Source organism: Phoca vitulina, unplaced genomic scaffold, assembly GCF_004348235.1.
Source record: "Phoca vitulina isolate PV1807 unplaced genomic scaffold, GSC_HSeal_1.0 scaffold73, whole genome shotgun sequence".
Classification (NCBI taxonomy): Eukaryota; Metazoa; Chordata; class Mammalia; order Carnivora; family Phocidae; genus Phoca; species Phoca vitulina.
The window spans coordinates 3541472-3563769 of record NW_022589776.1 but is presented as its reverse complement, the minus strand read 5'-3'; the positions used below and the strand labels follow the sequence as shown (position 1 = coordinate 3563769).

Sequence of the window (22298 nt, the reverse complement as noted above, 5' to 3'; positions counted from 1 at the left end):
CCCAAGTTTGCACACACTGTGCCTTTTGCTTTATTTTCTCCCCCACTCTTTGCTGAGGTAATATCTCATTCTTCAGGTCTCAGCTTAGATGCCCCACTCCTCAGTACCCTCATCCTCAAAGATCAGGCTGACTATTTTCTCTATGTGCTCATTTATTCCATTGTATTTGACCATATCTCAACACTTACACACTCTGAACTGAAGGTTTTTCTTGCCCCCCTCTCCTACTCTGAGGAGTTGGAAACTCCGTGAGGTCGGGAACTAAGGTTTGTTAACACTCACATCCCATCTTTGTCCTGTTCCATTCACTTTTGATCTAAAGAAAGTCAGGAAAAAGTGAGCCACATTAGGTAAGGAATTCACAATTCTGAAAGTCTGAAGAAAATGTCAACAGCTCACTGAGTGCTTGCTTATTAGCTGAGTGCTTTGCAACAATCCAGCTCATCAAATTGCCATCTCCATCCCAGTACTGTGTTAGGCACTAGGCGATGATCTCCTTTTGGTACAGAAATAGAGTGATGTGTCTTCTGAACTGATTTTAAAGCCTAGTAGTTTCCAACTTCATGAGATTTACAGCCAGTTTTGTATATGTGAAACTACCCAAATCACCAAGAGAATTAGTTTTCTCAGAGAATTCTCATCAGTAATAGCAATTTCCACAGTTTGTTTGGCACCCATAGTTGTAAATAATTTATTTTAAAAACTCAGCTGCATATAAATTTATTACAACAATCTAGACACTTTATCATAAACAAAAATAATGATAGCTATGGTTCTTCTATTTATTTCAGATGTTGTCACTTCTGAAGTGCACATTCATTGTATATAGAGGTTAATAGCATAAGCTCCATGGTCAGATGGCCTGTATTTCAGCCCCACCTCTGCTATTCACTAACTGCGTGATCTTTGGCAGATCATCATATCCCTCTGTGCCTCAGTTTCCTGGTCTATAAAACTGTAATAGTAGCATCTGCATTATAGGGTTATTATTAAATGAGCTGATACATGTAAGGGCTTATAATAGTGCCCGACACCTGCTAAATACTCTATAAATGCTAGCTATTATTATTTGCTAGGTATAAATTAAACATCAGAAAAGTGTTTTGGTAGGATTACCTTTAAATTCCCTGCCAATTCTACGGTTCTGTGTCTCTATACCATTCCAATCCCTCAGCATTTCTATTCAGTAGGGAGGGGGCAGCATTATCCACATTTTACAAATAGTGAAATTGAGCCATAAAGAAGGAAAATGTCCAGTAAGCGAGTGGCAGTCTGAAACTGGAACACAACTTTGTAGATGTAAGTACTAGGACCTTTTTCAGGAGGTTCTGAGACTATACACTTAAAAAACAGTGTAAGACATCCCTTAGGAGCCTCTGAGAAGTGACCCCTTGATGGCTCTTCTCTGCCACAGTTCTCTACAGATGCTCAAAGAGGTCGCTTCTCTATTCATCTCTGAGATGATCTCAGGCCGAGGCTTCCCATATATTTTTCTTACCAGCTTTCAAAAGAGCCATATTAGGGCATCAAATGAGGTGGTGACTAGATACTTTCTCTTCGTTTCCCTACATTTGTTGCCTCTTTCAGCGCTCCAGTTCTGGGTTGTCCTAAGTATAGACATAGTTCACCTGGCTGCAGACCCTGACTCTTCAAAGGGTGTCATTCTGCTGAGTCAGGACATGAAAGCACTTGAAACTCCCCACAACTCATCTTTCAAAAAACATTCTCTCCCCAACCACTTCCCACACCCCATTCCACCCTTTACTTCTGCAATTGTGGACAAAGAATCTGCAAAAGCTCCTGTCTTCTCCCTCTTCCTCTGCCTCCCTCTCTCTTCCTATCTGGGTTGGCCAGAAGGAAGACTCTGGCTATACAGGACCCTCTCTGTGCAGAAGCAGCCCCCAGGAGTTTGAGGACGGAGATTGCTCCTGTGTCTGAATCTGAACTGTTTAAAAGGACTCAGGATGCTTTTCTTTTCTGTCCACTAGGGGGCTGCTTGTAGGGGGATGGAAAAAAACGAAGGCTTAAAAAAAATATATCATGCTGCTGAAATTTCAGCAAGAGGGGAAAAGAGAGAGCGCGTGAGAGAGAGACAGCAAAGCAGTCCCAGGCTTCCTTGTCTCTCACGTCAGAGGCAGGAACCTACTGTGCTAAGGCTGTTGGCTCAACACGCAGAGACCGAGAAAGGCACAGACACAGAGAACGAGAGGAGAGGGGTCCCCCCTGACCCAAGGAATTACCACCAGTGGAGTAAAGCCACCTGACTTTTTAATCTTATTTTTGTTGCCTCCTCTTTCTCCTTCCACTCTAGCCCTGTCAGCTTGGGTTTCATTTCTTTCGTGAAGCCTCCTCTCTTCCTCCCAGAAAAGGAGGAAGGAAAGAAAAGGGAGAGAGGTGGGTTCTCTAGGTGAGCGCATCAGCTGGTTCCAGCCCGCACAGACAAGAATCCTCTTCGCAGGAAGCTCCTCTCGCTCCCCTGCCGCCCACCCTCAGCCGGGTAAGTCCAGCGCACTTGCTCCTTCGATTTCCTTGCTAGCGTGATTTCAGCACCACGGAGAGCTATGAGATGCATTTTTTTTGGTTCCCGTGTGTCTCTGTGTGTTCCTGCAAGGCGCTTGGCACTAAGGTTACATCTATCTTTCTGCTTTCCAGTCGAGCAGTGTTCTGCGTAGGGAAAAGAAAGGCACAAAACTGTGTCTACCGAATTAAAGGGGGATGTGGACTCTGGCCTTCGGGTGTGTGTGTGTGTGTGTGTGTGTGTGTGTGTGTGTGTGCTGTTGCATAAGATAGGTGAGGTCTGAGGTAAATTGCTAGTGGGTTTCGGTGTGTCTCCGTGTAGGGCTGTTCTTTTTCTATGTAGATAAGAGGGAGGGTTTGGGGAATTAGCCATGCACCTTCTTTAACTCTTTCAGGACAAACCGTGGAGGGAAAGTATTGCAAAGGAAGCCTGAGGGGGTTGGGAAAAGTTAGGCTCCTCTGTGATAGCTTGGAAGAGGTGGCTTTTTAAATGTCAATTTCCCCAGGATCTCTGGGTTCTTGCTGTGGAGAGAGCCCAGTCTGACCTTTTACTTTCTCTCCTGGTGTGAATCCGTGGCAAGTGGGCAAGTGCAACAGGTGAGCAGCAGGTTGGGGTGGTTTGGGGGGCTGAGATCCCCCTGACTTCATGGTGGTAGGAAAGCATCAGTGTCTTGAGCTTGACAGAGGTTGGCCAATGTGGATTATACTACATTTACAAGAAGGCAAGATGTGATCTCCACTTTTTTTTTTTTTTTTTTTGGTCATCTTTGACTGTGTGTGGTTGGAAAGAGGACAAAGTCTGTTCTTCTTTGTTTTCTACCAGTGAAAGACAGCTCAGGAGAAAGGCTTGTCTCCTTATGTCTGGGGAAGCAGAAGTGAACCTAGACCGGTCCTGACTCAAAAAGCCTTGAGGTAGTGCTATGTCCTCCAACACTGAGAGGTTCCACTGATGGACTCATCATTGCTTTAACTTCATTGACACTTTTTTTTTTTGAAAGGTACTGCTCTGTCTCTTCTGCTTCCTGCCCCTCAGAAATATGTCCAATCAATTCTCTGCAACTGCCTTGGTTTTGCTTTGACCACACTATCTGCCTGTACCCTCCTGCCTTTCAGTCTCGCTCACAGCTGCTTGGGTGGGGTCATTCAACAAGTGGTATTGGGGACTTCCTTCAATCATCCATGTTTCCATGAAGCCAGCATTCCAAGGGAATTTTAAAGAGATGGAGCTTCTGATAAGAGCAAGCCTTACCTTGAACTGGCCCCTAATTATTTAAACTTCTGCTCACTTTCTTTAAGAGAAGAGTCAGAATGGGTGGTTTCACTCCTTCCAACCCCCAGTGAACTCTAAAGTGGTGGCTCAGTGTTTTCCTTTTAATTCAGCATTCTGGGCCACTCCTCCAAACTGAACAAAATACTCTCTGCCTCTGGTTGGGGAGTCTTCTGGGTGAGAGTCATAGTCCTGAGTGAAATGTCACTGTTTTTTTTGGGGGGGGGGGCTATGCTTGCCATTGAATCCAGAAACCCTGGCATCTCCCTAGAATGGCAGGAAGTGGAATGCAGTGAGCAAAATAGTGAAATCAGAGGTTTTAATGGTAGGGAAAATAGATTGAAATAGACAAAGCAGAGCATCAGAAACCAACACCGACTCACTGAAATTTCAACTCTCCAAACTCCTCCTATCCTTGAAATCTTCCAATTTGAATGAGAAAGTAGATAGATTTCTGCATGACATATCCCTGAAGGTTTAAAAGAAATTCATGCCCTTGCAGTGGACCCTATCCAAAGCCACCATTTATTACTGAAGTCACCATACTTAGTGGTCATTATTTCATTAATGCCCTTAAATTCTCTCTGAAAGAAGTGCTCAGTGTCATTACTGGACCCATTTAATAAATGGGGAGACATAGGCATTTAAAGTGCTAAGCTAGAGGGTAGCAAAAGCAGAAAGGAAATAGAACTTCTGGTCTCCTAATATTTCATCACCTGTGAAATGCAGAAATGCTCATGTGAGGGAGAGCAGGGATGTATTGCTCCCCGGTGGACAGATTTGCAACCGAGACCTTTTAGTGAACTCAGTGTAGAGCAGTGGCTTCTCCCTGGTGAAGAATGAGAATCAAGAGAATCTCAAGGTGTTTCTGGCCTTAGATTCTCAACCAAGAAGATGGCTGGGAGCCAGCTGAAGAGCTCTCTGGACATACTGTAAAAAAAAGAACTCCCAGCTCGTGACCTCTAGACTGGACTGAGGTCATGCACCTGATTTCCATACTCCCTTTGCCCTAGAAATCCCAGTTAAAGTCATCCTTCCAGGACACATTGCCATGGATATTTTGGTTTTAGGTATTTGATGACTTTTCTCTCCTCTGAGCCTTCTTTGGGAGCAGCTACATTGAGTACTCTGTGTCTCAGAATATGGGAAGGATGACTAGGGAAAAGGGGAGGGCTGGGTTCTGGGCACCTACAGAAACCCTAAAAGAGGAGTGGGAGACTGGACACAAGCCCACCCCACATACAAAACCTCTGCTCCTTTGACAGCCCTAGCCTTCACATCTGGCCAGCATTTTGGAGAGAAAGCCACTGTATTCTCATAGCTAGCCCTCACTCATGAAGCAGGGGAGACTCAGCTGGGTTGCCTCTGAGATCTAGGGGAGATGAGAGATGTCAAGAAAGGTGGAAGGAAAGAAAAGGTTGGCATCCTGCCCTATTCTCCACAACTTTTTTCCTGGAGAGTGCCACTGTTACATATATATTTTTTTAATTTAGGTATTGTTTGATATAATAAAATGTACTGATCTTAAGTATTCATATTAGTAAGTTCTGACAATTGCATACACCCATTTAGCCACTACCCCAAACACAATATACAAAATTTCCCTTGTTCTTCTTTCTGATCAATCTTTCCCTCCCCTAATCTCATCACTTTCTGACTTCTCTCCCCATGGCTTTCACTGCTACTTTTTGCAGTGGAAATATATTGCTTAATGTGTTATTTAATAGATGTGTCATGTAGACTATAGTAGACTTTTAAGAGAACATTTAAGAGGTCTGAGGCTATTGTTACTGGGTGGCTGAGAGAGTGGGGGAAGGGTGTATTCCCCATCCAAGTTTATGGTCATGGTGTTGGGAAGTCACATGGTCATTTCAAGTGTGTGAGTGAGTGTGTGTGTGTGCAAGCCACAATCAAATCCAAATAGGAAATAGGGAAGCCCTTGCAGGTCTCTACCTCTGAGCTGACCTGTTATTTGATGGTACAGAGCATGGAGATGATGTTGAAATTTCTATTAAAAACTTGGAATTGAGCATTCAGGTGGCTGGTCAGCCCAGTCCTTTCATCTGGGCTCCAAGAGGGTGAGGTGAGGAAAGAGTACCTATGTGAACTTACTAGGGAAAGAGATAAGGAAAGGTCACTGTGATAGTGCTAATGCCATGAAATTCAACTCCATCCACAAAGGTCTTGGCTGAGGAGATTGCTGTTCCTCCTTATTCAAAAGTGGCTTTAGAACCAGAAGACTCTGGGACAAATCATGTACCATGATACCCTTATAGCTTCATCCAGCGATGTCCATTCCAGTCCCATTCCTGGTTTTTTTCTTAGCAGTTTTTTTAAAAAAGATTTTATTTATTTATTTCAGAGAGAGAGAGAACAAGCATGAGTGGGGGAAGGGCAGAGGGAGAAGCAGACTCTCTGCTGAGCAAGGAGCCTGACTGGAGCTCCATCCCAAGACCTTGGGATCACAACCTGAGCTGAAGGCGGATACTTAACCCACTGAGCCACCCAGGTGGCCCTCCCATCCCTGGTTGTAGGCCAGGTTGAAGAGTCTCTTCTATTATACCATGAAGAAGCAATGAATTTATCAGAAGATTTTGATGATTTTGGTGGGGAAAAAAAATACATGCATGCACACACGCACACACACCCTACATAATTAGTCTTGTCACCTTGCCTGTCTAATTTTCTCCCATTCTGTATCTGTAGATGCTCTATGTTCAGGGAATGTTGGATAGAGATGAGGCATTTTGTGCACAATTTGAGTATGAGGTCCTCAACTAACAGATTAGAATTTTTGGCAGTAGATCAGGGACTTTAGCAGGCCTCAAAATTTGTCTAAGTAGGTCGTAGAGCTGTTTACATGCTTAGTGGGCAAACATATACTTTGCCTTCCTTCACTCAGGGACTCTACTGAGCACCTTCTTCCCAAGCTCTGCTGCTTTCTGGGATTGCCTACCTCAGAGAATGCCAGCTCATTTATGGGAAATCTCCTTCCTGAGTTGACTCTCCTAGCCAGGATCCCACAGAGTGGAGTGTAGGGTGCTAAGCCACTGGGCCATGACAAGTTAGAAGAGAGTCACAGTGAGGATTTTTGTTTATGTATGTATGTTTTTATTTATTTATTTATTTTTGATGTAGTGTTCCATGATTCATTGTTTGCGTATAACACCCAATGCTCCATTCAATACGTGCCCTCTTTAATACTCATCAGCAGGCTAACCCATCCCCCCACCCCCTTCCCCTCTAGAACCCTCAGTTTGTTTCTCAGAGTCCATAGTCTCTCATGGTTCATCTCCCCCTCCAATTTCACCCTCCCTTCATATTTCCCTTCCTACTAGCTTCTTCTTCTTCTTTTTTTTAAAATATATAATGTATTGTTTGTTTCAGAGGTACAGGTCTGTGATTCATCAGGCTTACACAATTCACAGCGCTCACCATAGCACATACCTTCCCCAATGTCTATCATCCAGCCATCCCATCTGTCCCACCCCCAAGCACTCCAGCAACCCTCAGTTTGTTTCCTGAGATTAAGAATTCCTCATATCAGTGAGATCATATGATACATGTCTTTCTCTGATTGACTAATTTTGCTTAATAATACCCTCTAGTTCCATCTGTGTCATTGCAAATGGCAAGATTTTGTTTTTTTGATGGCTGTATAATATTCCATTGTGTATATATATACCACATCTTCTTTATCCACTCATCTGTTGATGGACATCTTGGCTCTTTCCATAGTTTGGCTATTGTAGACATTGTTGCTATAAACATTGGGGTGCACGTACCCCTTGAGATCACTACATTTGTATCTTTGGGGTAAATACCCAGTAGTGCAATTGCTGGGTCATACAGTAGCTCTATTTTCAACTTTTTGAGGAACCTCCATACTGTTTTCCAGAGTGGCTGTACCAGCTTGCATTCCCACCAACAGTATAAGAGGGTTCCCCTTTCTCCGCATCCTCGCCAACATCTGTCGTTTCCACAGTGAGGATTTCTTAATGTCTAGGTAGAAGTTGTGCAGAAATCCAAAATTTGAATGATTTCCACAAAGCCAATTCCAGTAGATGATTTGGGAGAAGTGTAGAGACACACATTTGCCTTGTTAACTCTAGACTGTGTTAAAAAAGATCAGATGAGATTCCCCACCTAAATGGAGTTTCATCTTAAGAACAAGTTCAGTAGGAAGGGGAAATTGGAATAGGTTTTTAAAAGCTATTTTCAACAGTATATATGAATCACTACATCTTTACCTTGAAATATGACTTTGGACTAGACCTGTATTGATCTATTTAGAACACAGCAAGTAACCAGTATGTCAGTTGGCAAAGGGAGTTTCAACAGCCTTACCCTCTTCTCTTTCCCTTTTTTGCTTCCTTGTGATAAAGTATACATGATATAAAACTTACCAATTTAGCCTTTTTTGAGTGTACAGTTCAGTATCATTAAGTACATTTACATCGTTGTGCATAATGCTAATGCATAAGCTGGGAAGGACCCAGAAATGTGTCCACAATGGTGAGGGCTATGTCTCCCCCTATCTCCCAGTATCTCTCTGGGGTAAGACATCACTACCATCCATCTCCAGAATGTTTCCATCTTCCCCAACTGAAACTCTATACCCATTGAACAATTACTCTCCTTCATGCCTCCCTTCCCCCCTGGCAACTACCACTCTATTTCTGTCTTCATGAATCAGACATGGTACCTCCTATGAGTGGAATTATACCATATTTGTCCTTATGTAACTGGCTTATAACACTTAGCATGATGTCTTCAACTTCCATTTATGTTGTAGCATGTGTCAGGACTTCATTCCTTTTTAAGGCTGAATAACATTCCATCGGGAGTATGTACCACGTTTTGTTTATCCATTCAGCCATTGATGGACATTTGGGTTGCTTCCTCCTCTGCTTCTTTAATTCTGGTCAGTTGCCTCTGCTTTACTCTCCAATAAATTGGGAAAGGGAGACTGTCTGGTCATAGCTCTTACTGGGGTTGAAATTCTTCCCTTTCTCCTATGAGAACCACACAGGTGGTTTCCTGGAGGCAAATCAAGGAGGATAAGTAGGGTGTTGGTGCATCCCCACCCCCCACTACCCTTTTCAGTTGGATCTGATTCCTGTACTCTGGCCCTCACTGGTAAGTGTACAACAGATGCAGTTCAAGTAGACTGGGATCTTAAACTCACCTCTATTCCCCCAATGAAGGGTGCCAGTCTTACCCCAGGGAGATACTGGGAGATAAGGGGAGACATAGCCTTCACCATTGTGGGCACATTTCTTGGTCCTTCCCAGTGTATGCATTATAAGGTGAGACTCCATGATGGGAGAAGGAGTTCTGGGGTCAGGGACAAATAACAACAGACTCATTACAGTTTTCTGAAGATCTTAGCTCTGATCTCCTAAGGTACCTCTGTCCTTAGAGCAGGGCACTTCCAAGATCACCCCTACTTGGTTTTTATAATAACGTCTTATGCTTTAGTAGATGATTCAATAAAACGTTATTACCAGGATTCTTGAGGAGTTCATGGTTCTTTTAATCTGGATGTGTCTTTATCATACTATATGGTATAAAAGAGACAAAGAAGGAAAAGCCTAGAACATTGATCCTAGGGCAGTATCAACCCAGAATGGCTAATATTTGACAACAGCTTAGCAATGTTTCTGGGCTAGAATTTGGTCTTTGATTTTAGTTCCCCTAAAAATTCACACTTCTGGGCCCTGGCAATTTGGATCTTTCTATTGCTTAATGATAACACCAGCCAACATGGAGTGAGTGCTTTCTATGAGTTTCTGCCAAGTGCATGGCACAGAGAAGACCCTTAATAAATGTTTGCTGTTATTACTAACAACAAACACTTTAAACACTTTATATCATTTAATGGCTAAAACACTGTGACATATGCTATTATCCCCATTTTACAGATGAGAAAACTGAGGCATGGTGACTTGTTCAACTTTTACGGCTAGGTAGTGATAGGGCTGGTTCAAAGTCTGTGCCTTAACCACTTTCTTCTATTGCCTTTATCATTCCTTTGGCAATTAAAGATAGCTTCATTGTGATTCCTCTTAAACATCCTTAGAGGAATTTTACATCTTGCATTATTGCTAACCTTTTTTTTTTTTTTAATACACAGTGTAGTTTTAATGAGGTAAGAACAGGACTATTCCCGTATGCTTCTCCCCCTATTGCTGATCTTTATATGTAAAAAATATAGGTGCCTCTCCACTTAGGTGATTCTATTAGGGCTGAAAGAGCCCAGCATAGGGCCTAGCATACAACAAAGCTCAATAAAAATTTTCTCATTTGCTATTGGTTCTGCTCAACCGAAGTCTAGGAATTCCTACATTTGTTTCCCTAGTTAAATAACAACAATAACAACAACAACAATAATAATACGAGTTACTATTTATGGAATGTTCACAATGGACCAGGCACTCTACCAGGCCATACAATACAGTATCTCACTTGATTCTCACAATAATGGGAAAAAATAGCTCTCATTTAACAGAGGTCACCATGTGAAGGGCTCTGTGCTAGTTGCTGTATGTATCTCCTCCTATTTAATCCTCACAACAACCCAGGGGGAAGGTGGGCAAGGAAAACCTCCTCCAGCCAAATGAGAAAGGGAGACCCTGGTCTTTGCACAACTTGACTTGAAATAGAAGACAGAACACATAGACAGAGGGCAACAAATCTAAATTCAGAGAGGCTGAATAGCTTGCTTGAGGACACACAGCTAGATGGTGGCAGGATTGGTTTTGAACCCAATCTTTTTGAAACAGAGCCCAACTCCTTCCATTGTTCTCTGCAGCTTCGGTTTTGGCCATATTCTCCTCCTCAGGGCCACAGTCGCTACAAGAAGAAAGACCTGGGGAGTTATGACCAGGAAACTTGGCTTCAAATTCCTGTTCCACCATGTCTGACCTTGCGCCCTTGGGCCAGTACTTAAGCTGTCTTAATCTGAGGTTCCTCATCAGGAGCCTCTCCACTATCCTCCCCACCCCAAAAAGCCTATAGAATTCATCAGATCTTCATTAAGGAGTTCTCATGAAAATTAAATGGCACAGAAGTACAGTGTCTAGGACAGTGCCTGGCATGGAGCATGAATGGTTGAGCCACTTGCAAATTCCTGAGGCCTGGGGCCTGGGTGCAGCCTGGGGTACTTGTGTTTTATTTTTTATTTTTTAATTTTTTAAAAGATTTTATTTATTTATTTGACAGAGAGAGAGAGACAGCGAGAGAGGGAACACAAGGCAGGGGGAGTGGGAAAGGGAGAAGCAGGCTTCCCGCCAAGCAGGGAGCCCGATGCGGGGCTCAATCCCAGGACCCCGAGATCATGATCCGAGCCGAAGGCAGTCGCTTAACCAACTGAGCCACCCAGGCGCCCCGGGGGTACTTGTGTTTTAACAAGCTAACAATGATCTGGGCTGACCTGGATTTCACATTCTCCTCAAGTGCTAATGGTCTGGGCTGGCCCATGTTTTATATCACCTTGATTTTAAAAGCATGTGTTGGCTATATTTTCTTCTCCTCCTTCAGCACCAAGAACTCGGCAGGCTGATATTTAAAAATATCTGAAAGATGCCTTTTGCCAGTTAATTACCTGGAAATTGTACTGGATTAAAATTAATTTGAGCCTTAAGGAGACACTGGATTTTTGAGCCCCATTCCTCACTCAGCCGGGGACCACGAACCTTTGGATTCCTTTCCTCTTGCCTTTCCCTCCCTCCAGATTCTTCTGCCATTCTGACTTTTCTTTATGAAACATTTTCCCTTCCCTTATAATTCTGTTTTCCATAAGAAGAACATCTAACAGCCACCTCCTGGCTGGGCTAGAGTAATTGTTTGAATTTTTTGACGGTGTGCAATTTCAAAGGCTTGAGTTTATATAGATTACCTTGAATTTATCTCTGCAAGTGCATTGGGAGAGAAGCTGCCGCCTGCTTTGTGAAGTATTGTAAACCCCGTGGCCACTGCTCACCGGCATCTGCATGGATGGTCTGTTTATCTAAATGGATTTCTGTAAAACAGATACCTTAATAAACCCGGTTTTGCCAGCCTATCCAGCCTCTACCCAGGTCGGCAGTGGGGCCCTGGCCAAGGGAAAGGTGTTGGGAAGAAAGCGGCCCACAGCCCCATGCCCTTTCACCTGGCCAGCTGTGAGTGGGGAGGTACGTGCAGATGGGGAGAGGGCAGCACCAGGCCCGGGAGCCCCGCCAGCAGAAGGGGCGAGGCCCGGAATACCAGATGAGAGCCCTCCGGCACATGGTCATGTCGGAAAGGGCAGGGGCCACGCAGTCTATAAAGGGGCTGTCTCCCTCACGGTGACCTAGTCTGTGCCATGGGGAGCTAGAACTTATAAACCCAGCCATAAAGCCTCCCATTCAAAGCTGTATATATTTATAGAGATATAAATGAAGTTTAATGCTAGCGAAACTCACTATAAAAGCAAAAGACTTCATCTGTATCTATACTTCAGGTGCAGAGCAGTTCAGGGCTTGCTGCCTTTTGTCCCCTGAGAGCGGCAGTGTGCACGCACCCGCTCGCTCCCAGGTGGCCCGGCTGCAGGGCCAGCGGCGGGGTGGGACAAGCAGGTCTTCTGCGCACCTGCACCTGCAAGCAAGGCCCCCAGCAACTGCGCATTCCCCTTATCTCTGAGGGCTGTTTAAAGACAGCGATAAAAAAGGGAAAAAGGAAAAAGCACTGCCAAAATCAAGTGGCTTCAAACAGTCAGGAGTCTGGTTTTTAAATAAAACAGTTTGAGGAAGGTTGGCTTTTCATCCACCTTGGAAGCTGCCAGATTTCTGCTCCTCGGAGGTCCAGGTGGGATACAGTGATGAGACTGCAAAGTCTGCGCTGACCTGACTGTCTTGCATCCTGTCACTGCCCACGTGGGGCTGGCAAAAATGTTTGGTGAGACCCTGACAAACAAGCATTTGAATCCTGGCTCTGCCACTTACTGGCTGTGTGACCTTGGGGAAGTCACTTGACTTCTCTGAGCCTTACTTTCCTTGCCCATGAAATGCAGTGAACAGTCCCTACTTCTCAGAATCGCTGCGTGGGTTAAATGAGATATCATTTTGTATATGAAGGCTCATAATGGCCCTTAGCACACACAGGGTCTTCAGTCCATACAGTTCTCTCTTGATGGAAGTGTCTTTGGCAGAAAAGGTGCATTTTGAAGGTAGAGGTCAGGGTCACATGGCTACTTTGATGTATATTCTCCCCAGGGGCGTGGCCTGAGCCTGGCTGCAGGAACAAGTACATTGGGAAGACCAGCAGTGACTTGCCCCCTCCCCTCTTTTCATCTTGCTACCAGCTCTTCTCAGTCTTACACAGGCCTCTGGGCCAGAGCGCCCACGGCAGACACTCAGGGGAAGGTTGACTGATGATTGCCCCTGTAGTGGGACCTGTCTGTGTTCCTATAACTGGCTCCTGGAAAAGCTCAGAGGCAGGAATGCTGCTCACCTGGGGGTACAGTTCCCTGGGGAGTATCTTTGGGTTCCTAAGGGTGCCTTTCAAGACTTAACCCTCAAGAGGTCAGCAAATCATGCCAACGGCATAGGTTTCATTCCTGGGTCAGCCTCCATCCAAGGGAGGGACCGAGTGGAATATTCTGGAGGAGAGGGAAGGGTGCTGTTGATCTGGACCCTGATATGTGCCGAGTGAGGGTGGGGGGAGGGAGACCACTATCTGTCAATCTCTTATTAAAAATGGTCTGAGGCACAGCGCAAGAGTTATTAAAATGCAGAGTAAGAGTGCCGTACGCTCCTCCCCACCCCCGCCCCTTTTTCATTTGTATTTTATCAGCTTAATTTAGTGAGAATGAAAGATTCAGGCAGCCATCCTTAGAGACTGGGAGGGAAAAAAAAAATAAAGCCCCACCAGAGAAGGTCTGGGGTGGCTTCCTTGGCAGCATCCTCCCTCTGACCCCACAGCGGTTCCTCCCCAGCACCCCCAGCCCCACTTCTCTGTGGCTGTAGCCCAGGAGACAGTGAACAGTATGGAGCGTGCTCTCTCTCTCTCTCTCTCTCTCTCTTCCTGTGTGTCCCTGGAGACCACATTTGACAGGCCAGGGATCCCACCTGGCATCCCCAGCTCTGCCCCAGTGGGGAACCTGGGAGGAGACCGGACTCCTGCTCCTTGAAATGTTTGCCCTTTTCCTTTTACGCTCTTAAGGTCAAATGTTGTGAAAGGGATTATTAGCCCATGGCAAAAGGCTGCTAGGAAGGGAAAGAGACTCTTCATTTCTGAAGTTTTGCTCCTCACCACAGAGTTAGACTCAGCAGCTGCCTGAGCAGACCCCGCCAGTGATGAGGTAGGAATTGTGAGGAGTGGTTACCCAAGATCTGCTTCTCGGATGTTCAGGATTTCCTGGATTCATAAATCACCAGCTGGATCCAAAAATAGCTCCATGCCTATTTTTCAGTAACATAATAATTGCTAACACCTACAGGATTAAAACTATTGCCAGGCAATGATCTTAGTACTCCACACACAAAAACTTAATAAATTTGTACAGTCACTTTTTGAGTGAGGTATGATTATTATCCCCATTTTACAGATGGAAAAACTAAGGCACAGAGAGATTATTTAATTTTCCTGGAGGTTTACAATAAATGGCAGAGCCAGGATTTGAACCCGAGAACTCTGTGCACTTAATTACCATGCTGTCCTGAGCATCACTCAGAAACTACCCAGATTCTCCATTGCCAGAGAGAGAGATGCAAAAAAACTGGAGAATCCTAGTCCTCACAAGCTTGTCTGAATCACAAAGGTTGGTTTAAAAATAAGACCAAAGCAGTCACTATTTCTCTTGGGGGCTCAGTGTTGTCACTTCTTCCACTCCCCTCCTTTGGGGAGTCATTCTGTTTTTTCCACAAAGCCTCATCTAACTCCTTCAGGATGAGAAAAGAATCCAGCTTCAAGGCAAGTGAGTTTTCTTAAATTCATTTTCCTTCATCCAATCTCACAAGGTGGTGAAGGTGGTGTCAATTCTCATCTATCCACAAAAGCCTCATTCACTTTGTGGTTTATTCACTTTGGGGATTATCTGGACCACAGTTGTAACTACCCATCCACTTGTGGGATACTTCTTTTAACTCTGTTCTGCCATTGTGCAAGATGAAACTCTTGTAACGGATTCTCAAATGATTGGTCCAGCTGGGAGGAATATGGCAGGCAGATGCTGCAAAGCCCAATTTGTTCCTGTTGAGGTTTCTTGTTCAGCTGTGAGGATGGAAATTGCACACCAGCGGTGGTCAGGACCACTTATGATTGCAGGGGAGACAGGTAGTGTTGGCTGGGGGCATAGGGCAGCTGGAAGTAACCCAGCTGTATCTCTGCTCTGTAGTCAGAGATGGGGATGGTGGCAGGATATCAGCCAAAGGAGCAGGTGGGCTGTGCAGTGCTTTAGAGCCTCCCCCAACCCCAAAATGTGCCAGAGGCAGGTTCATCCTGGAGCAGAAGCACTGGGGACAGAGGAGGTATGGGCACCCTAATGCAGGCTTGGTTAGAGGCTGGTGTTTAGTTCTTGCACAGAGGCTGAACCAGGAACTTTGGGGTGGGGAATGCATATCCCAGCTCTGGGTAAGGTGATTCAGGGCTGAGAATCTATCCCAAGCTTGTGCCAACCATCCACAGGCAGGAAGACACAGAGTTAGAGAGAAGGGCTTCAGTTCTGAAGACAGTGGACCTGAGCTTAGATCCTAGCTCTGCCCAGCTCTGCCCTCTTGGTGAGGTCGCTCAATCTCTCAGGGCCTCTACTTCCTTGACTCTAATGTAAGGATGCTAACACCTCCTAGGAATTTCGTGAAAATTGAATAAGGTAACATCTATAGCGCTCCTGGCACTTTATAAGTATTCAATAAATGTTGATTACCTTTTCCCAGTAGCAATAACTTCTTACATTGTTGTTGTGCTTCATAATTTTCATAATATGATTATATATTATTATATTTGGTCAACCAAACCAGGGTAAGCAAAATGACTCTTATTAATTACTCCAATTTTATACATGGGGAAATTACTATAGTTTGAATGGCTTGTCCAAGATAGCACAGGTGGTAAGTGACAGAATTGAGATCACAAATCTTGAAGCTTTGGATTTAATCATTTTATAGCCCTCTTTGTTATGCTGTGATTGGGCTGGTAATTGAAATCACAAAGATCAAGAAGATCCTCTGCCCAGATACCCAGAAGAAAAAATCATTTCCCGTGGGCTCTACAGCATCTCATGGGAATTGGACAAGGCTTGGGGTATCCCTCAAAGACTTTGGCATCAGGTTTTCAAGTCCTTTCATTTCTACAATGTGTTCTGAGATAGTTCCCTCAGTAGATTAATGCTTAATGCTATGACAGCCAAGTTTCCTGCGGGCCAGAGAGTCTTGGCTTTCCTGCCTACCCCGCCAGCCATCTTGGGAACCTGAGTCGCTCATCACAGCACTACACAGGGACAAGCTCCCGCCTTGTTCTAACGCTAGCAAAAGAACATAGAGCCTGTGTCCACCAGGCAAGTAGCGTCAAATGTTACCTCCACAGAGAAGCTTGCCCTAATAATCTTATCTAAAATAGCTCTCCTTGACACCAAAAGCAAAGGCAACAAAAGCAAAAATAAACAAGTGGGAATATAAGAAACTGAGAAACTTTGCACAGCAAAGGAAACCATCAACAAAATGAAATGGCAACCTATGGAGTGGGATAAAATAATTGCAAACCATGTATACAATAAGGGGTTAATATCCAAAATATGCAAGGAACTCATACAACTCAATAGCAAAAAAAAAAAAAGAAAAGAAAGAAATAATCCAATTAAAAATGGGCAAAGGACCTAAACAGACATTTTTCCAAAGAAGACGTACAGATGGCCAACAGACACATGAAAAGATGCTCAACATCACTCAGCATCAGGGAAATGCAAATTGAAACTACAAGGAGATATCGCCTCACACCTGTTATAATGGCTATCATCAAAAAGATAAGAGGTAGCAAGTGTTGATGAGGTTGTGGAGAAAAGGGAACCCTGTGCACTGTTGGTGGGAATGTAACCTGGTACAGCCACTCCGGAAAACAATATAAAAGTCCCTCAAGGAATTAAAAATAGAATTACCATATGGTCCAGCTCTTCCACTTTTGGGTATATATCCAAAGGAAATGAAATCAGTATCTTGAAGAGATATCTGCACTCCCATATTCACAGCAGCGTTATTCACAATACCCAAGGTATAGAAACAACCTAAGTGTCTATTGATGGATGAAAGGATAAAGAAGATGTGAAATACACACACATACACACCCCCCCCCAGGAATATTATTCAGCCTTAGAAAAGAAGAAAATCCTATCATTTGTGACAACATAGATGAACCTGAAGGACATTATGCTAAGCGAAATAAGCCAGACAGAGAAAGAGGAATAGTGCATGGTATCACTTATTTATGAAATCTTAAAAAAAAAAAATGTTGAACTCATAGAAACAGGAAGTAGCAAAGTGGTTGCCAAAGGCTGGGAGGTGGGGGGAAATAGGGAGAGGTTAAAAAAAGAAACAAAATAGCTCTCCTTGTCACTCTACCATTTTGTTATTATTTATCACATTTATCACCAACCAACATAATATTTGATTTTTTTCTTGCTGTTGGTTTCCTTCCAATAGAATGCAAACTCTGTGAGAATAAGAACTTTGTCTTATTCACATTTGGATTCCTAGCCTGGACCACTGTGTTTAGTAAATTGGTTAAATGAATGAATGAATGGGTCTTCATCCAGTATTCTTGTTGTTTTTTTTTAATTTAAAAATGTTTCTCAAAGATTTTATTTATTTACTTGAGAGAGACAGAGAAAGAGAGAGAGAGATAGCGAGAGAGAGCGCGAGCAGGGATGGGGTGGGGAAAGGGAAAAGCAGACTCGTTGCTGAGCAGGGAACCCGATTCAGGGCTTTTGAATTGCTGACATACAAATCAATAGGGAAGCACTTTCCCAGACTGGAGCCCTGGCATGGGAGCCTTCCAGCCACATCCTCTTTGCAGAAGAGAAGGAGTTGAAGAAAGGGAACAGACAATTTTCTTTCCCAGGACCCTGGGACCATGACCTGAGCCAAAGGCAGACACTTAACTGACTGAGCCTTCCAGGCACCCCAGTATTCTCTATATTCTCTGTTTTAACCTACCCTGACTCAGGCATTTTGTTAATGGCTCCCTGTCTTTGAGGACACCCTAATCTGGTCAGGGTGGAGGGGAAGCCACAAAGCTAGCATAATGAAGCGTTAATGTTTAGGAACCAGCTACATGGGGGGAAGGGGATGGGATACCCCATTAACCAGAGAAGGAACAGTGTACGTAAAGCTGAGAGTCATAGAAAGGGCATGTTGAAAGGTAACTGAGAGATGGAATATAGCGGAACACAGGATCACTGATCATGGTGCTGCCGTGTTGGAGGATGCAAGCTTGTTGCCCTGTTCATCAGACAATTAAAGAAACAGCACAGCCTAACCAAATTCTATTTGCCACTGAGATATTCTTTTATATTAACCATATCTTTTACTACAAGATCTCTAAGCCAGAGAGCGATGGTGGGGACTTGGAGGTAGGTCGATGGGACCACTAAACCCCTCATCTCTGACAGAATTGTGGGATGCTGTTCTGCTCTCCTTTTCAAAACATGCGGCCAGGTTCTCAGCCACCCATGCTGCTTTCTCTACTTCCTCCTATAAAAATGACACCACTCTGATTGCTAATACAGAGGTTAAAGGCGAGATTGTTTAGTGAGAATGAGGAATAGAGAACAAAAGAAAGAAAAGCCCTGGGACCAGAAACCTTGAATGCTCATTCTGTTTCCTTTAACTGTGGCTTGTTTAAGAAAATTGTCTGTTCTCTTTCTTCAACTCCTTCTCTTCTGCAAAGAGGATGTGGCTGGAAGGCTCCCATGCCAGGGCTCCAGTCTGGGAAAGTGCTTCCCTATTGATTTGTATGTCAGCAATTCAAATGGGGGTATTTATACTGTGGCTGAGCACCTAATAAAAATTTAAATTATTGTTTAAAATATCCAGAAGGGAGGAAAAAACTCATCAAGGAACAGCCTCATAAAGAAAGTAAAAACAAAAACAAAAACAAAAAAACAGCCACACACAATTCAAGGTCCTTAGGAAAGGGGCTGGGAGATGAGGATTATGAGGATTGCCAAGATGTGCCTCAGGGCCCTTGCATTTCTTCTTTTAATGTCTTTTCCTCACATCCAAACACCTTTCCTGGGCTCTGCAGCTCTGACTTCAGACACTGGCTTCATCACTCATTAGCTGTGGGCTTGGGCAGATGATAGAGATTTCTCTTTATGCTCTCCTACTGCATAAATAGGAAGAAAAATGGCATCTCAAATATTACATAGGCAAAACTATTGGAGCAGAGCTGAGCACATAGTAGGAACTCAACAGATATTTATATCCAAACCCCCTTCTCCCTTTGCAGGGTCCCTATTCAGATTCTTTCTTAAAAGCTGTGCCCTACAGCCTATTAAAATCTGATTGCAGCCAGCTGCTGTCTTACTTGAAAGGCTCTGAGCCACTAAATCACACCTATGCATAAATGATTGATTATGAATTAATAGGTTAGGTGGTGGCACTTACGGAAAGCAGAAGGAAAGGAATTAAGGAAGCTTTTGTAGCAGAATGTCAGAAGCCAGTTACTTGTCTCTGTAGGGATATTTTGGGTGATGGGGCTCCTGCAATGTCCTTTAAATCATGCCTGTTAGGAAACTATCTGGTCATTTGTAAGGATTGATGATACACAGGTCAGGAAAGCAAGGAATGGCTCCCTCAAGCTTTAATGACAGCACCGGAGGGCCCACCCACTTCCTCCACCGTATCTCGCCCTTGACAGCGCGATTACCTGCACTTTTTCCGAAGTCCTGCTCTCAAGCTTCCTGACTCTGGCCACTCGTCCTTTTCTTCTGCTCTAGTGCTCCAGATGCAGCAATTACAGAACGGCACTGACTTCTCCAAGCCTCTGCCCCTGCCCCTTTATTTCACTATCCATTGCTTCACTTTACCAGGCTTAGATTCTGTCCACCATTTTGTCATTAATCTCTTACAAAAACGTCTCCAGACTTCCTGTCCTGAACTCACCCTCTTGTCAGGTGTAAACCTGGTTAAACCTACCTCCTGATCATGCTTAACATGTCAGAGAAAAATAGTTGTGCCAACTGTTGTTGCTTTACAATTATGACTGTAAATCTCAAGTGGATACTGAAAACAGTTTGGCAATTCCATGACTCTTCCTTAGTATGTTTACTTTTCCACTGTCCAAAATGACAATTTTATATCTCCTTTCTCCAAAGACTGCCTACTCCCTTTTAGATTTCTTCCAGCTGATGACTTACTGGTATTTTGACAGCCAGGAACTCCCTCATCTTCCTGCCACTGACTCCACACCTTTTGCTATCACCGTGCCTGTCCTCTCGGTCTTCCCTCCTTATTCCTGGCTGCCATGCCCCTGCTCCGTGTAAAGACAACCCCCTCTGGGTTCTGGAACTCATCACCTCATGCTTCCTAAGTTCGTTCCTGCAATTATCACCACTTCTTTCTTGAATCTTCAATTTCCCCTTCACTACTTCATTTTCCAATAAGCATGTAAATGTGCTTATTTCCAACGTTAAAAAACATGAAAGCCCCTCCTGATTCTACTCTCCTTCTAGTTTCCACTCTATTATTCAGCTCTCATTGATGGCAAAACTTACTGAAAGCACAGTGACCTCATGTTGCCAAATCTCATCATCATTTCTGTTACTTTTGTACTTGACCTCTCAGCATCATTAGGCAATTACTCCTTTTCTTAAACCACTGTCTCCCCTTTGCTTTGGTGACGTGGACTTCTTAGGTTTTCCCTCTGTTTCACTACTCTGCTTGTCTCTCTTTCTGTACTCAATCTCTAAAAGTTAGAGAGCTGTAGAGTTCAGTCATGGGCTCCTCTCTCTTCTCCAGCCTCACTTTCACCTCAGGTGGCCACATACCACTTGCACACCAATGGCTAACCAAATCCATGCCTTTAGCCCTGACATCTTTCTGGAACCTGGTTTAGACACTCCAACAGTCTACCTGGTATCTCTACTTTGATATTTTATAAAATCTTCCAACTTAATATGAGCAAAAAGAATTCTTGATTCATTGATGCCCTAAACTTGCCTCTTCTAGTTTCTCTGTTCTCAGTAAAATGTACTACACCTAGCTGGTTGCTCAAGTGAGAAAACTAGAAGTCATCATTCATTTCTCTGTCCTCACTCACCACTCCATATTCAATCCATCAGCAAGTGCTGTTGACTCTATCTCTAAGGAACTTTTCAAATCCTTCCTCTACTATGAATGCCCCAGCTCTTGCTTGGACCACTGCAAAAGCCCCCAGCCGTTATCCTCTTTCCATTCTTCCCCTGGAGCCAATCTATACCTAAAACAAAAGTGATCTGTTGAAAATTTAAATCAGATGATTTTCCTTCCTGTCTTAAAGTCCTCCAATGATCTCCTTCACACTAAAAATAAAATTAAAATGTTTTGCCCTGATCAATGAAATCTTTCCTATCTCTTTGACCTCCACTTTATAGCTCCCTTTACTATTCACTCTGTGCCACTCATATTGGTTAATCAAAAAATGCCAGTCTCAGTACCTCAGGACTTCTACAATATCTGTTTCCTAGATTTTAGAGGAATCTTAGAAAGCACCTAAAGCTCTCTCATTTTATAGACAAAGAGACTGAGGCCAGAGTAGGGAAGTCTCATAGCAAATTAGTGGTAAAACCAAGACCAGCTGGATTGCCAACACAGTGCTTTTTCCATTAGAATGTGCTGGGTCATTGCTGTCTTCTGAATGCTTCATCATTGTGAGCTGCAGAAACCTTCATCTCAGTAGAAAGGTAGATCTGGGATTTGGTTTAGTCTTGGTTGTGATTTTAAGCAGGTATACCTGGCTAACTCTAAACACTGTTGTGAAAATTGTAGTCCTTGAAAGTTACTATGGAGAAATTTGGGATTTTTAACAAAAATCTCATAGATCTAAAATTTCTGGGCAATATATGACTCCCTGGAAAAAGAGTCACCATTTTTTGACCCCACACGGATTGTTTAGTAGACAATAGGTTCAAGCTATCATTAGAGTTCCTTTGTCATTCCTTAAGCAGGTCCCTTATCATGACCTGGTCCCTTTCTTTAGAGTTATCTTTGAGTAGTATGGGAGAGAAGATCTTCATTTCAGTCTAGTGTAGATCTGTTGCCTCTTTATATCCTTATTTTTGCTTGGCTGTCACTCCTTACATGTCACATTGGGGCTCATTCAAGCTAATTTCCTCAGGCATGCCCTCTTCTACCTCTGTTGCCTATAATCAAGGGTTATTTGTATATCAGATTTACTTCACTGAAAAACAGCCATTACTTTGAAGGATATCATTTTGTGCTATCATATGAATTATTCTGGGAGAAAAAGAATATTTTAAAAATACCCAGTCTTTTTTTTTTTTTTTTTATAATTTCACATTTTC

At 43.6% G+C, this 22298-nt stretch overlaps 1 protein-coding gene across 2 annotated transcripts in view; it reads left to right on the top strand.

Annotated features, from left to right (window-relative positions):
- The first annotated feature begins 1913 nt into the window (after positions 1 to 1913).
- Positions 1914 to 22298, top strand: part of TNR (tenascin R) — a 419528-nt gene continuing 399143 nt past the window's right edge. The window contains exon 1 of one of the 2 annotated variants that reach the window (XM_032393363.1): positions 1914 to 2497. The gene's annotated coding sequence lies outside the window, so the exon portion shown is untranslated. The remainder of the gene's footprint in view (positions 2498 to 22298) is intronic. The other variant, XM_032393362.1, reaches the window with a different exon arrangement.